Genomic DNA, 15576 nt, shown 5'->3' with positions numbered 1-15576 from the left:
ATGAAAACTGTAGTTTCTGGTTGTAAATATGAGCTTGAACTCGCTGCTAATCTTGTAAATAACTGATGAACAAGATAAAATGCTGCAAATATAAAGGGACAGGCAACTTCCAGTACTCTGCCATGCACAGATGAAAGATACATTTTTGGTTTGTATAGAGTTGTCCCATTTTACTGTTTGCACAGAGGGATGGAACTAAGCATTGGCCCCAGATGGCCAGGCACAAGTGGGCTGACACTCCACTGTTTCTGTAAGTCCCATAGTAGTGAACTGGAGCTATGCAGAAAGCATACCAAAATAAGCTACACTGCTTCCATGACTGCCAGACGTGGGACCAGAATAAATGTCATAGATGGGCCAACCTCTTTAAATTTACTGTTTAAATTTCAAGAATATAAAGTCAAATGAGCGATTTCGTTAGGGTGCTTCCATGAAATGAATGTGCTTCAAAAAAGGATTGTCATTTGTTGCATCCTTTGTCTTTCTTATAGAAAAATCTATGGGGAAATGCTTGAAACATTTTTTTACACCCAGATCATGCTTAGGTTTGAAAAAAAAACACCAAGAAACTTTAAAAAAAAAAAGCTGTCTTAAAACACAAAAAAACACAAGGTTTTTAGAGCATTTAATAATTTCCTATTGGCCAACATTGTAACATCTGGCATTTTTTGCTCAAGAAAAAAGTGTTGCTCTGTATTTTGCCTGCATCGGCTCTGCCTGTGCTTGGAACAATTTTTTACTTAGTTGTGCCATAGATTAAAGCTGATCATTGGAGTTCCCAGTATTAGAATGTCCTGTAATCTGCTTTTTTATCAAGGGACACTTTGAAACAAATTTTTGGATTTGATTTGAGTGAATTTCTAAAAATGGATATCAGGCAATTTTTCTGATCAGAAGACAGGAAAGATGATGTAGGATGATCACTTTATTTTCCAAATATAGAATAATGCAGTGCAGATTGTTTTAAATAGTCTGTTTGCCATCAGCAGCCATGTGCAAAGCCATATTCATTCTGTCACTTTAAGATTCCCAAAGCTGGCTTGGAATTAAAGAGCTTGGAATAAGTTGCCTACAGTCCTACATGACCCCAGAATTTCATTCACAGTTTCTCAGGGCAATTCAAGCACTTTTGATTTGGATCAAATTTATTCAGACCCAAATTGAATCGCCAGACCAATTCGTATGAATCAAATCTGAATCAAATTTCAAGAAATTTGCTCATTACTAAACCCTATAACTTGGGCAGTATTACTGTTTTTATACGTTTGAGGGGACAAGCATGTTTGGATTAGTGACCTCCACAGACCTTGATGTAGCTCCACTATCTAAAGGTATGAATCATTGTTACAACCAGAGGATGTGGATCCTCTGGGTCAGTGGCTAGAGGACTGGACTTTAGCCCTGTATTGCTGACTCGCAGAGTCAGGATACTGGTGTTTGCACCAGTCACCCAGGATGCTGCTAACCGTAGCAGTGTGAACGGAGTCTAGCACAGGCAGGTGAGCGGAACAGAAGAACTTTACTAGTAAACGGAAAACAAGTCACTTGCAGTAGAGGCAAAGACAGTTCAGAGTAATGCAGTGTGCAGATTAAAGCGGTCTCGTTGTCAGGCGGTGCAGGGTCAGGAATCCAGGCAGACTTACAGGAGGCGATGGGCAGATGCGTAGTCAGACGGTGCAGAGGTTGGTATACCAGGTGATCCAATAAACAGACGGCAGGCAGATTCATAGTCAAAAAGAGCAGAGGTCAATAGTCCAGGCAATCCAGCAAGCAGACAGTAAGCAGAGTCAGGGTCAAACGAGGCAGAGGTCGGAATCCAGGAAATCCAATAAACAGACAGTCCAGAACACAGTAGGAAACTTCAGTGGGAAACAAGAGGTACAACAACCATGCTTGGGTACTTCCTCCTAAGTGAAGCTGCCTTAAATACCCCCTCCGGGTGGGGATGATAATCAGGACCTAGCTGCCTACTCCCATAAGACAGGGAGAGGGGCGCGCGCGTGCGCTATAGCGCATCAGATGACACCTGGCAGTGAGGATGGATGCAGCAATATGCTGGCGGACGCCTGCGTCTCCTGCAAGATAAACCAGCCATGGGACCCATGGTGCTGAGATGTGCAGACAGGGATCTGTCACCCTGCGGTGGGGACACGGACGCAATACTGACAATCATGCCCACTCCACCAAGTGCTCAATACATTATTGTGATGGTACTACTGTTTGTATTCTTCCATGGTATATGATTTTATCGTATGCTTTTTATATTCCTTCCTGTCACTCCAAAAATCACAGTTGAAGAGATTTATCAAAACTAGTGCAAAAGAAAAGTGGGGTATTTCTCTTTGGCAATGAATCAGATATCAGTTTTCATCTTTCACAATTTTCATTTAATTCACTTTTATTTAATACTGCTTTAAAATGGTCATCTAAAGCCTTTCACCAGCAGCGAATGTCTTATAACATCAAGAGGAAACAAATGTACAACTCCCTCCCTGTACACCAAAATTGTGCTTTGTGCTGCCTTTTGTGCACCCCAACCTTAGGATTATGCTGTGCTGTATATCCCCCCAGAATTGTGCAGTGCTGCCCCCCAGACCCCTACCTCACAGTAGGAATATACTGTTCTGCCTACCAGATCCCCCCCCCCCCCCCCACACACACAGATAGATAGATAGACAGGTGTAGCTAAAGGTTCATGGGCCCTGGTGCAAGGGTTCAGCTAATGCCCCCCTTCCCTCAGTGCTCTGTGGCCAGGGGCAGGGAAGCACATAGCCTTCATGCAGCCTGAGGCAAAAATGGAAACAGCACCCCACTTTTTGATCCTCAAAACCTTGGCCAGGTGTTCAGCCAAAGAAAGCTTTCACCAAGGAAGCTGTGCCAGCAAAATTCATTTTACTGGCCACCTAATGTAATCATAATTTCTACCAGGGTTTTCATCAAAAACCAAATCAGATGGGTTTCCTTGTTCCCAGCGAGGGTGCTGTCAGGGGGACAGGAGACTTCTGCACACAGGGTCCACCCAGAAAGCAGCCAGCATCAGTCAACACAAATCCTCTCCCCTGGGGAGTGGGGGCTCTGGAGATTATGAAAGATATTCACCCCCATCAGGCTGCCGCTCAACCTTCTGATAGGGAGAGGCAGCCTGGTGTGGATGACTCAAATCACTGACACCCACACGCTCAGCAGACAGGAAGATAGGGTAGTCAGGCACCTGACCTGGGCAGTGGGCAGGCGAGGGGCACAGCTCACTGACAACGGGGACCTGTGCTGTCTGGACCAGGCAGACACCACAAGATTCAAAGTGCAGCTCCTTTTTCTTTCTCCATGGTGGTGTCAGCAGGGCCAGCATTAGGGGGGGCAAACTGGGCATCCACTAAGGGGCCCCCTCCTTCAGTGCTGCTGTTCAGCTGGACGTCTCTGGAAGCGAGCGGGCGGACAGCTGAACAGTTGCACTTTAAAATGCAGTGTCTGGGCCACCTAAATAACTATGCAGGAGCGAGGGAGCTGGGACTCAGGATCTCCTCCTGTCTTTTAAGCCGGGCGCATGCTACTTGCAAAGTGTAGGGGGCGCTGTCTTCTTACCAACTCTCTTGAGCTTCATTTCTTCTCTACTGCTCTCTGTCACTGATGATGCAATGCTGATGGTGGGCCTTAAAGGGAACCTGTCACCTCAAAAATGCATGTACACCCGCCAGCAGTACCTCATAGTAGCCTGCAGCCTGGTAATAAACATATGAAAGATACAACAACCTGTTGTCCGATGCTGCATAAGTTCAAAAAACGCTGTTTTATTCTCCATCAGCGCTATAGTGCCAGCCAGCTTGAAGTCAGGGGGGGTCTCCTTGCTTCAAGTCAAGGTAACCATGCCCCCTAACCGTCCCCTCTTGCCTGAGAGTGACAGCCTGCACTGCGGCCGCAATTCCCCAAGTCTCGCGCATGCGCCGTGCGCTCTGTAGTAATGAGCTATCCCATCTCCTGATGCTGCCTTTAGATGGGTTTCAGCGGCGCAATGTGCATGCGTGAGACTTGGGAAATCGTGGCCGCACTGCAGGCTGTCACTCTCAGGCAAGAGGGGATGGTTAGGCGTGGTTACTTTGATTTGAAGCAAGGAGGCCGCTGTCCCCTTGACTTCAAGCTGGCCGGCACTATAGCATGCCAAGCCAACTCCATGCATGTTCGTACCTGCATCCTTTGGAAGTAATGGAGACCATTATGGCGCCAAAAATGGTAAAAGGCAAAGTGGACCCAGCATGCATGTGGAACCAACACTTCCTGAACTTTATGGCGGCCATTATGGCGCATAACAGGTATTATTTAATGTTAGGTTCCCGTCTTACAGAGATCGCCTTGACGTTCCGCAGACGGGCTCAGATGGTTTTATACAAAATGCACTTGCCAAGCATCTCACTTTATAAATAAGCGTAGCATTAGCACTATAATATTTTTTGTGACTATGGCATTATTGTACTTTATCTGGTTTGCAGAGTGCTGTAGCATTGTCCTTTGTTTTCAGCCATGGCAGCGTGCACCTGCGCATAGGGATGTGCTGACTAACCCCCTTTTCTTTGCAGATAAGCAATAGATCCCTCATAACAGTGTGAAATATTTTTCTGTTATTTTATTAAATTTTTTAGCACACCTTATGGTTCAAAATATTTTTTTCTTATTTTCCTCCTCTAAAACCTAGATGCGTCTTATCATCAGGTGCGTCTTAGAAAGCAAAAAATACAGTATCTATCTCTCTCTCTCATATCTATCTCTACATTGTATACTGTATATCTATATACTAAATCTTTTGTTCCCCAGTAAGTAGTACTTTCAGGCCCATTTAACCCATGGTGCTGAGCAGGCACCATAGCTGCTGGGTTTCTGTTGTTTCACATTGGGACATTTAACCACTCGGATGCCATGGTTGCAGTTGACCACATCATCTGAGGGGATAACCGTGGGAGCACTGCACCCCCATAGACTGCAATGGTAATTCATTGCAGTATAGTGGAGAAGCGATCAAATGATCACATATTAAGTTTCCTTAAAGGACTTTACATGTGTATAAAAGTTTAATAAAATATATAAAAATTCAAATCACTCCCTATCTACATATTGAAAACAAGCAAAAAATAAACATCATAGGCATAAAGTCCCAAAACACCAGTAAGGTTAAAATTTGAATGTTTTTAACCCATATGGTGAATAAAAATAAGGGAAAAAAAATCACCTCCTCTAGAAAATGTTATAAAAACAGATCAAAAGGTCATACACACCCCAAAATGGTATAAAGAAAAACTACAGACCGTTCTTGAAATAATGAACCCCCTCACAGCTTTGTAGACATAACTATAAAAAAAGTTTGTCATTATATGGCGATGAAAAGAAAAATGCTTTCCTAAGTTTTTAAAACACAAGAAAAATCACATAAATGTGATAACACTATATTCGTACTGACCTGGAGAATGGAGGAAACATACATGTAAGCATATTTGTTTTCATTTACGGAATGTGACTGTGTTGTTAGCCCATTAGTACAAGATTTGGGGCCCCACTTTTGATTTTGCCCAGGCCCCAGGGCCACATTTTGTCTAAAACCGGCCCTGGGTGTCAGTGTTGTTTATTGACTCTGGGACTGTGTGTTAGTTGGTGGAGGAGCAGTCCCTGCTAACTGACTACTGTTCCTACAATCAGCTTTACACTTACTTGCTTGTTTTTTTCCTTTCTGTGCACCAGGCAGCGATTGCCCTGAATTTCAAGAAGTTCATCAGGTAATGGTTGACTGCTCCCTCCCAACCATAATGCAAAACCTCCAACCAATTCACAGGTGGTGAAAATTAGTCTCCCTGGTGCAGCACCCTAGCCACATTACCTCGGGTGCCTAATTGAAAATACAGCCCTGAACAGAGGTAGAGTTGTAACTTGAAACTCCTGGTCCCCAACATAAAATCAATTACAGAGTCCCTATCTGCCTTGTGCCATTAATAATGGCCCCTTCTTAGGCGCCAGGGCTCGGGTATGAGGGGGGGGGGCAGCAAATGGCAGGCGGTGACGCTAAGGAGGCTCCTCCCGTCACCACCTGCCATTGGCTGTTCTCCCCCCCGACACCAGATGTTTTCATCTGCGCACGGGGAGAAGCAGTGGCGGCCGTGCTGGGACCAGGAGCGGCACAGGGAGCCAGGTAAGTAGAATCAGTGTGAGGGGCACGGGCATATGGAGGGGCATTCCCAGGCTCAGATAACCCCTTTAGTACCAAGTATGACAGAAAACTGGTGCACATGGCACCAGAGATCTACTCCAGCTCCTGGCTGTTGTTGATTTCAGTTTTTACACACCGACAGCAGAAGATGCAACAAATTTATCCCGAGGCGTGTGGATCTTCCTCCAGCACTGACATGTGAAATGCCTTTAGGAAATTACCCCCCAATGTCTCTAAGATGAAAGCCTTTGCATTTATTTTCATATCAACAGGTAAAAGAACGTGAAAATAAATTCAAATTAATCTTTCTGTATAATTCATAGTAATAAGCGATGATTGACAGGTTTATACTTTTATTTTTAATCACACATCAACAGTAAAAATTACATTTCACATTAACGCTTAACCATATTAGCATAAGAATAATTTACTTGTTGCACCTTTTGCAATATCTGTAATTATAACACATTTCATACATCTCCCAAAGCTGAGGGGCGAGTTATAGAATTAGAGGGAGCCGAAACAAAACAACATTTTTAACCTGATATATCTTTTTAAGTAGTAATTGTATTCCGCACAGTATAGCGATTCTGGAACATCTTATATCTGTGCATCGTGCCATTCCTCTGTTGTTGCTCCTCTAAATGTAGCAGCAATACATTGACAATTAGGTGTTAGGGTACTTTCACACTTGCGTCACCGGAACTGCCTTCCAGATCCGGCAATTTGTATGCAAACGGATACCATTTGAAGACGGATCCGGATGCGGATCAGTTTACAAATGAATTGCAATACCGTATCCGTCTCTCCGGTTGTGATACAGAAAAACGGATCCAGTATTTATCTTTTTAAAAAATTTAAAAAGTCTGCATATGCGCAGTTCGCAAAACCAGTTCCGTTTTTCCGGAACACTTAGGGCCGGATCTGGCATTAATGCATTTCAATGTAAAATAATGCCGGATCCGGCATTCCGGCAAGTGTTCCGGAATTTTGGACGGAGAAAATACTGCAGCATGCTGTGGGCATTTAGAAGCCATCACAGCCATGCCTAGAAATGGCATGGCTGTGATTGGCCGGTGCATCATGTGACCCAGCCTCTATACAAGCTGGATCATGTGTAACACCGCCCATCAGCTCTGAGTAGTGCAGGGACAGGAAGCAGGCAGCTGAAGTGAGGGAGAGTGTTAAGAATTTCATCTGGCTACTTATTCTGTGGGTGACCTATAGGGACTTTTTTCATGGGCCATCCACCTAGCCCTGCCCCAGAAGTGGAAGAGATTGAGTGCACTGATGCCCAACCACTTATGTTTCAGGATGTGGACACGCGAGAACCACAGCAGCATGTCTCTGATGATGAAACACAAATGCCAACTGCTGTGGCTTTCTGTGGCTTTCTGCAGTGTGTAGACCGACTAGGAGGGCAGGGGTGAAGAGAGGGTGGAAGATGATGTTGAGGATGATGAGGTGTGCAGTTCAGAGGAAGAGGTGGTCACACAGCGCCAGCCGTATAGAAAAAGAGGGAGCATGGTCAAAAAGCAAAGTGGCTGTCCCCTAGCCAGTACGCATGCTACTGCCCACTGTACCCAGGGACTTGCACACCAAAGCCAGCTCCAAGGGTTTCCCTGGCATGACATTTCTTCAGACAATGTGCTGACGACAAGACGCGAGTGGTTTGCATGCTGTGCAATCAGAGCCTGAAGCGAGGCATAAATGTTCTAAACCTGAGCACCACCTGCATGACCAGGCATCTAAATGCAAAGCACGAGCTGCAGTGGAGTACACACCTCAAAAACCACAAAAGATCTCCTCCTGCTCCCTCTTCTGCTACGGTCTCAGCCTCTTCCTTCCCCTCTGGAGTGACAGTGGCACCTGCCACTCCGCAAACAGAGGATGTGGAACAGAGGCGTAACTAAAGTTCTATAAAATTCCCTTCTGTGTGTGTGAACACTGGGTGTGTTTGTTGGGTGTGGCTACTTGGGCCTATAAAGCCTCAGTGTTTAGCACGTGTCTGAGGGGTACTTCAGCCATGGTTAGCTGGAGCAGCCTCCTGTGTATTCCACCTGCCAGTGGGGGCCACCCTTGTGGTCATAAGTTTATATGATGTTCAGTTGATGTTTTCCTTTGCTATCTGTTTATTACAACTATGGATGTCCTGGTTACCTGTGTGATATGTGTGCTGTGTCTCTTAGTGTCTTGTGGACATTAGTAGTCATGCATGGGTTCCAGTCAGCGTGGCTGTGACAGGTACGTTTGGAACTACTTTAGTTCGCCTGTCATATCTGTATGTTGTATTTGTTCCCCCATTCCTTGCAGCTTGGCCAGTGAGACTCCTGTTCCTCCGTGTCCAGAAGGAACAGGTCGTCTTACCCTACTCCTAGTTCAGGGTGAGTAGGGATCCGAGGTTCCTGAGCATGGGCCCTCCTACCATCAAGGTCGGCCCATGCAGCTAGGAGTTAGGGACGGAATAGGGATGTATTAGGAGGTGACCTGCTCCCTAATTCTGTCGTCCTGGCCGAGCAGCCATTAACATCTTCTGGCATCGCACAGCTGAGGGTTTTCCCCATCCTCAGCCGTGGCACCCGCACAGCAGCTGTGGACGGGCATGGAACAACAGACCGATGAGTGGTTGGTGCCACTGAGCCTCAAGCTTGGCCTGGTGATGCGTGATAACGGGCGAAATCTCGTAGAAACTCTGGGCTTGGCCGGTTTGACGCACACCCCTTGCATGGCGCATTTGCTGAATTTGGTGATGCAGAGGTTCCTGAAAAAGGACACTGATATGTCAGAGCTGCTGCAGAAAGTGAGGGCCGTCTGTGTGCGCTTTCAGCATTCTCACCCTACTGCTGCTCGCCTGTCTGTGCTGCACCATAACTTCGGCCTTCCCGCTCACCACCTCATATGTGACATACCCACAAGGTGGAACTCCACCTTGCATATGCTGGAGAGACTGTGTGAGCAGCAGCAGGCAATAGTAGCGTTTCACGCAGTGAGTCGCTCTGCAGAACAGCACCACTTCACTACCAACAAGTGGGCCTCCATGCGCTGTTTCGAGTACTCCACCAACGTGGGCAGTGCCAATGATACCATCTTTAGCATTACTATCCCACTTTTATGGATGGATGTGGCACAGAAGGAAGAGGAGGAGAAAGAGGGATAATTTTCACGATTATCAGGCCAGTCATTCACGAGTGGCTCGGAGGGTGGGTTCCTGCACCCGAGGCCAGGTACATAACTGTCCAGCCAGGGCACAGTTCTGGAGGATGAGGAGGGAGAGAATGATGAGGAGGAGGAACCGTGTTCATGCAGCGTCCCACTAGTGAACATGGGCACTGCCAAGTTGTTGTATTGTATACTGCATATATTTGCTTCTTAATCATTGTTAACAGGCTGTTAGGTGCAGTACATACATTTCACCACTAGATGGGGATAACATTCACTATATATATACCCCCAGCTCAGGCCTAGACGAGAGAGGAGAGTTGAGTTGAGGGGTAGGTTAGTCATGGGAGAGTTATGAGTTAGCCTCAGGAGGGGTAAGAGCTGAGACTCAGTGTCAGTCAGCTCCTTAATCAATTGGAGGAGAAGTAGGAGTATACAAGCAAAGAGTAACAGCCATCTTAACAGGTTTTGAGGACCTTTGTGACCAGGTGAAGGATTTATTAGCCTCCGGCAACTTCACGAATTTCTACTCGAAGGAAAGGAACGGGAAGATAGGACCACGTACCAGTACGGACAATTTCATAACTTGAATCCATTACATCCCTATCTACAAGAAGCCTGTTACCTTGGATTACAATTTAATACCTCTGCATACAGGAGAGAGACTGTGTTATCTGTAAATGTCATTGCTACTCAAAACCAGCAACAGTAAAAGTTGTGAGTTGGATTCAACTGCTGTCTTACTCCTTAATTCAACTATTACTCTCATCATTGTTGTACCACAACAGTACTGGCGTCACGACTAAAGGGACCTAGCCATAAGCACATAAAGCCAAGTTACCACCAAGGGCACCTAAGCCACCATCTGACCTGTGTCCCTCATATCAGAGTGTGCCCTGGAGAATCAGTGCTGTTCTCTCCTTCACTGCACTGCTGGCCCAGGGAGGCGTCTGCTAAACCGTGAGTAACCGATGAACTGTTTGTACATTTAGGCCCACCGTGAACCTCAAGCGTTCTACCCCTGCGGACTGGCACATTGCATTCACAGTAGCGTGGCACCCAAAGCAGCTCATGAGCATAATTGGAGCGTGGCAGAGGGAATACAGAGGACACAGACAATACACCACCCACAGAGGACAGCTTAACGTTGCCTCTGGGCAGTCTGGCACACATGAGCAACTACATGCTGCAGTGCCTGCACAACGACTGCTGAGTTGCCCACATTCTAACCGGTGCTGATTACTGGGTGGCCACCCTGCTGGATTCCTGCTACAAGGACAACATGCTGTCCTTAATTCTGTCAGTGGAGCGTGATCAGAAGATGCACGAGTACTAGCGCACGCTGGTAGACGCGCTGCTGATGGCATTCCCACCTGACAGCGGGGGCTCAGTGGAAGCACAAGACGAATGCAGGGGAGGAGGAGGAGGAAGAAGTCGCCAACGCAGCTGGGGCACTGCCAGCACCTCAGAAGCATGGCCGAAATGTGGAAAAGCTTTGTCAGCACACCACAACAACCAGCACCACCAGCTGATACTGAACGTCTTAGAAGGAGGCAGAATTTCAGCAACATGGTGGAACAGTACGTGTGCATGTGCCTACATGTACTGACTGATGGGTCTGTGCAATGGAGCAAGATACGGGTATACGCTGATGCCAAATTATGCAATGACTGGGTAAGGTGTAGATGATAGTCTATAATTTGTTCTTGACGCCAATTGCAGCATGCACAGGGTACTATCACAGGGCCCTTCCAAGGTGTTATAACGCATGTCCCAGGTTAGGGATGCCAGAGTAGTGTAATGGCCTATAATGTCTCTATAGGTGGTGATAATTGTGTCAACGGTGTCTCCTACCTGGGTACGGCTGGACTCCTGTGCAGTGTAGTGATAGTAGGAGCAATAGAGGAATTTTGCAGCAGAAATGATGTCCAGACCTTTAGATGAAGTTTAAACTTTTCTTTACTGATGATAACTTGAATCAAAACAGAATACAGCAGGTTTTGGCAATGGTTGGCAGGTATTAATCTTCTGCACTATAAATCTGGAGCTTGCAGGATAAGACGTCTGCTTAGTAGCTCTGAAACTGTGGCAGGAATTTATTTTCTGCACTTCTCTATATCTTCTGCTTTGTGGGGACAGTATAGCTGAGGAGGAATATGGCTTCTCCTAGGTCTCTGGACTTTACTCACAGATAGTTTCTCAGGGAATGCTTTCGTCCTCGAACTCTGGAGGTTGTCTGCTTTCTTGTCATCCAGCTGAGGCTGTAAGGCTCAGTCTGGGAATATGATCAATGTCTAAGCCGAGACAAGATCCTGGCTTTCTTCCCTATACAGGGGGACACCTAAACTCTATCACACAGACTTCCCCAACAGTGGTGGCTGGCACACTGCCTCCAACTTCCTTCTCCACCCAAGGTGCAGTATGTGGGAACCATCCACACCTCCGCAGAGGGGGAGCTAAGCTGGAATGATCCATTCCAGCCTAGATATGTTAAACTGAAACTAATACTTTGCCAATGTTCCTGCCACCTGCTAGTCAACCTGGAAAATTACAACAATAATTGTATTTAATACAGTGTTTAGATGCACAGTTGTGAAGACATGAGCAAAATCATGTCAGATGACAATATAAAAGCTCTTAGAAGATAGTAGCGGGGTAGAGGAGTGTAGTAACACAACTCTGGGGTGTTACATCTGCCCCATTTAACTTCTGGGTCATATGGCCTGAGCTTGCCCTTTACGCCTTGGAGGTGCTGGACTGCCCTGCAGCCAGTGTATTGTCCAAACGTGTGTTTAACATGGCAGGGGGGATGATCACAGACAAGTGCAGCTGCTTGTCCACAGCCAATGTGGACAAGTTCATGTTCAGTAAAATGAACCAGGCATGGATCCCATAGGACTTGTCCGTACCTTGTGCTGAGTAGACAAGTAAACTGGCCGCACCCAGCCATTGTTATACTCCAGAGCACTTTCTCTTTATGTTCTCTTTTCCATTTCCCAATGTTTTGGGGCCTTCCCAAATGTATTAAAAAAAATAAAAAAATAAAGGGAAAAAAATAAAAAACTTACTCTGCTATGTCAACCTCCTTCTCAACCTCCTACTCCACTTTGACCTCCGCCTCCTAATTCAAGATTTTTTTTATTTTATTTTTTCTATTATATGTTATTTTAAGTCATTTCCTTATCCACATTTGTTTGCAGGGCAATCGTCGTTCTCTTACCCCCATTTTGCTTTTTTTTTGCAGCCCTCTGGCCCTTGCTATGACTCTTCTACAGCCATATTAGTGTACCAAAGTTCGGGTCCCCATTGACTTCAATGGGGTTTGGGTTCGAGTTCGAGTCAAGTCCGGGTCCCGAACCCGAACTCTGACCCGAAGTTTGGCCGAACACGGCAAAACCGAACATTCACAGGTCCGCTCATCCCTAGTTATAAGTAAAGATGATCCAGATGTCACCACCAGACATGTGAGAAGCTCTGACAGATGCCTTTCAGAACCTCCTCCTTGAGCTTCCTTTTGTTTTGCTTTCATTTTCTCATCTCGTTAGCCTCTCTCAGCTGTCATGTAGTTGCACTGATTGCATCCCTTTAAATCCCTTCCCAGACTGCTTCACTTTGCGGTTTATATTCCTTTCTGGAGTGTGTGCATGCTGATCCTACTTCTGAGTCTTCTACAGATAAGTTTTGTTCATTCATTTGTGTTTTTCTGTTTGCTGGATCCCAGGTGACCCTGACTCTCTCCGTATCAAGTGTAGGGAGCCGGTGTCCGTGTCCTCTCACTATTATAGGGTGTTCAGGTGTTATAGAGTCGAGGTACGAGGATATGCGATCATCTACCATTGGGATTTTCGCATAGGCTGAGCAGTCAGGGAGAGAGCCAGGTCTGATGCAGGGCTCTCCCTTTTGTTCCTTAGTTTTGGATCCAGTGAGTCGGATATTCATTTTGTGTCTTCTAGTTTCCTGTACACCTTCCGTGACATTATAAACCGCCAAAACCGTCTCAAGCATGGATCCGGTTTCACTTTTGACTGAACGCATGCAGGGTCTTTCATTGGAGGTAGCAGATCTCCGTAAGACTCTTTTTCAGTTCAGCTTGCGTTCATGGAGTTTGTTCTGAGCCTAAGATCTCGCTCCCGGATACGTTCTCCGGGGGTAGTGAGAATTTTGTTCGTTTTAGAGAGGCTTGCAAACCCCATTTTCGCCTACTTCCCCATTCCTCTGGTGATGAGGAATGGAGGGTGGGGATCATCATCTCGCTGCTCAGGGGTAATGGCCCGGCCCCTCCGTTCAGTGGATGAATTCTTTTTAGCCCTGGGTCAGATATATGATGATCCGGATCGTATTGCTCTGGCTGAGTCTAGACTACGTCTTTTATGTCAGGGTAAACAATCCGCAGAGATATACTGCTCAGAATTTCGGAAATGGGCAGCTGATACTGGTTGGAATGATGCTGCACTCCGAAGTCAATTTTGCCATGATCTTTCAGAGGGATTGAAAGATGCATTTGCCTTTCATGAGAGACCTACCTCCTTGGACTCTGCCATGTCTCGGGCTGTTTGTATTGACAGGCGTCTTAGAGAGAGAGGAGAGATCACTCCTTCCTGTCATACTCAGTCCCAGGACAGTGCGGCGGTCTTATTCAGTGCACAGGGGTCTCAGTCGCTCTCAATCCCTTCTGAGCAGGAGCCCATGCAGCTCGGTTTGATTGCCTCTGACAGTGGAAGATTCAGTCCTCATAGGAAGGTTTGTTTCTGTTGTGGGGGTATAAATCATTTGGCAAATGTTTGTCCCTCTAGGAGATTCAGACAGTCTTTTGAGAGTAATAAAGAGACTAAAAGAAAAAAATCCTTTAAAAATGTTCCATTTGTTACCATTGGCAAGGTTGATGCGAAAATTGAAGGTTTTCAGTTTGCTTGTAATTCCTGTTTTGTCCTACCTGCCAGGGTGGTGCTAGAGAGCAAGAACATTTTTTGTGAGATTTTTGTAGATAGTGGAGCAGCTGTCAATCTTATTGATAATCAATTTGCTATAACTCATGGTTTCCAGGTATGCACTTTGGGAAAAGATATACCTGTTTTTGCTATTGATTCCGCTCCACTTTCTCAGAAATCAGTAAAGGGCATAGTTCACAATATCCGTTTGATTGTGAGTGATGCTCATGTTGAGGATGTGTCATGTTTCGTCCTTAGCGGGTTGCCTACTCCTCTTGTGTTGGGGCTACCCTGGCTCACTAAACATAACCCCACCATTGATTGGCAAGCGAGGCAAATAAATGGTTGGAGTGACTTTTGCAGAGAGAATTGTCTCACGACATCTGTTTCTGAGGTTTCTACTAAGACTGTACCATCTTTTCTCTCTTAATTTTCGGATGTCTTCTCTGAGAGTGGTGTTCAGGACTTGCCCCCGCACAGGGAGTACGATTGCCCTATTAATTTCACCCCAGGCGCCAAGCTGCCTAAATCTCGTTTATACAATCTCTCCCAACCTGAAAGGGTCGCTATGCGTGCTTATATCTCTGAGAGTCTGAGAAAGGGACACATACGTCCCTTGAAGTCACCTGTTGCCGCTGTTTTTTTCTTTGTTAAGAAAAAAGATGGTTCTTTAAGACCATGTCTGGATTTCAGGGAGCTGAACAGTATCACAATTCGTGACCCTTATCCGCTCCCTCTGATCCCGGACCTGTTTAACCAGATTGTTGGGGCTAAAGTTTTTTCCAAGTTGGATCTAAGAGGGGCATACAACCTGGTCAGGGTCAGAGAAGGAGACGAATGGAAGACGGCCTTCAATACCCCTGAGGGCCATTTTGAGAATTTGGTTATGCCTTTTGGTTTGATGAATGCTCCAGCCGTCTTTCAGCATTTTGTGAACAGCATTTTTTATCATTTAATGGGGAAATTTGTATTAGTGTATCTAGATGACATTTTGATTTTTTCTCCTGATTTCAAAACTCATAAGGAACACTTACGTCAGGTCTTGCTCATCCTGCGGGAGAATAAATTGTACGCTAAACTGGAAAAATGTGTGTTTGCGGTTCCAGAAATTCAATTTCTGGGGTTTCTTTTCGCATGGACCCCGAGAAGGTCCGCGCTGTGCTTGAGTGGGAGCTTCCTGAGAATCAGAAGGCGCTGATGCGTTTTTTGGGCTTTGCCAATTATTACAGGAAGTTTATTTTGAATTATTCCTCTGTTGTTAAACCACTCACTGATATGACTAGAAAGGGGGTATATTTTTCC

The 15576-nt window shown here is 45.8% G+C and overlaps 1 protein-coding gene across 1 annotated transcript in view; it reads right to left on the bottom strand.

Moving 5' to 3' along the window:
• The window catches only part of CLDN16 (claudin 16), a 57684-nt gene that overhangs the window by 18383 nt on the left and 23725 nt on the right, over positions 1 to 15576 (bottom strand). The window lies entirely within an intron of this gene.

The sequence above is a fragment of the Bufo gargarizans genome, chromosome 4 (assembly GCF_014858855.1).
Source record: "Bufo gargarizans isolate SCDJY-AF-19 chromosome 4, ASM1485885v1, whole genome shotgun sequence".
NCBI lineage: Eukaryota > Metazoa > Chordata > Amphibia > Anura > Bufonidae > Bufo > Bufo gargarizans.
This window is presented reverse-complemented; position numbering and strand designations above follow the sequence as displayed.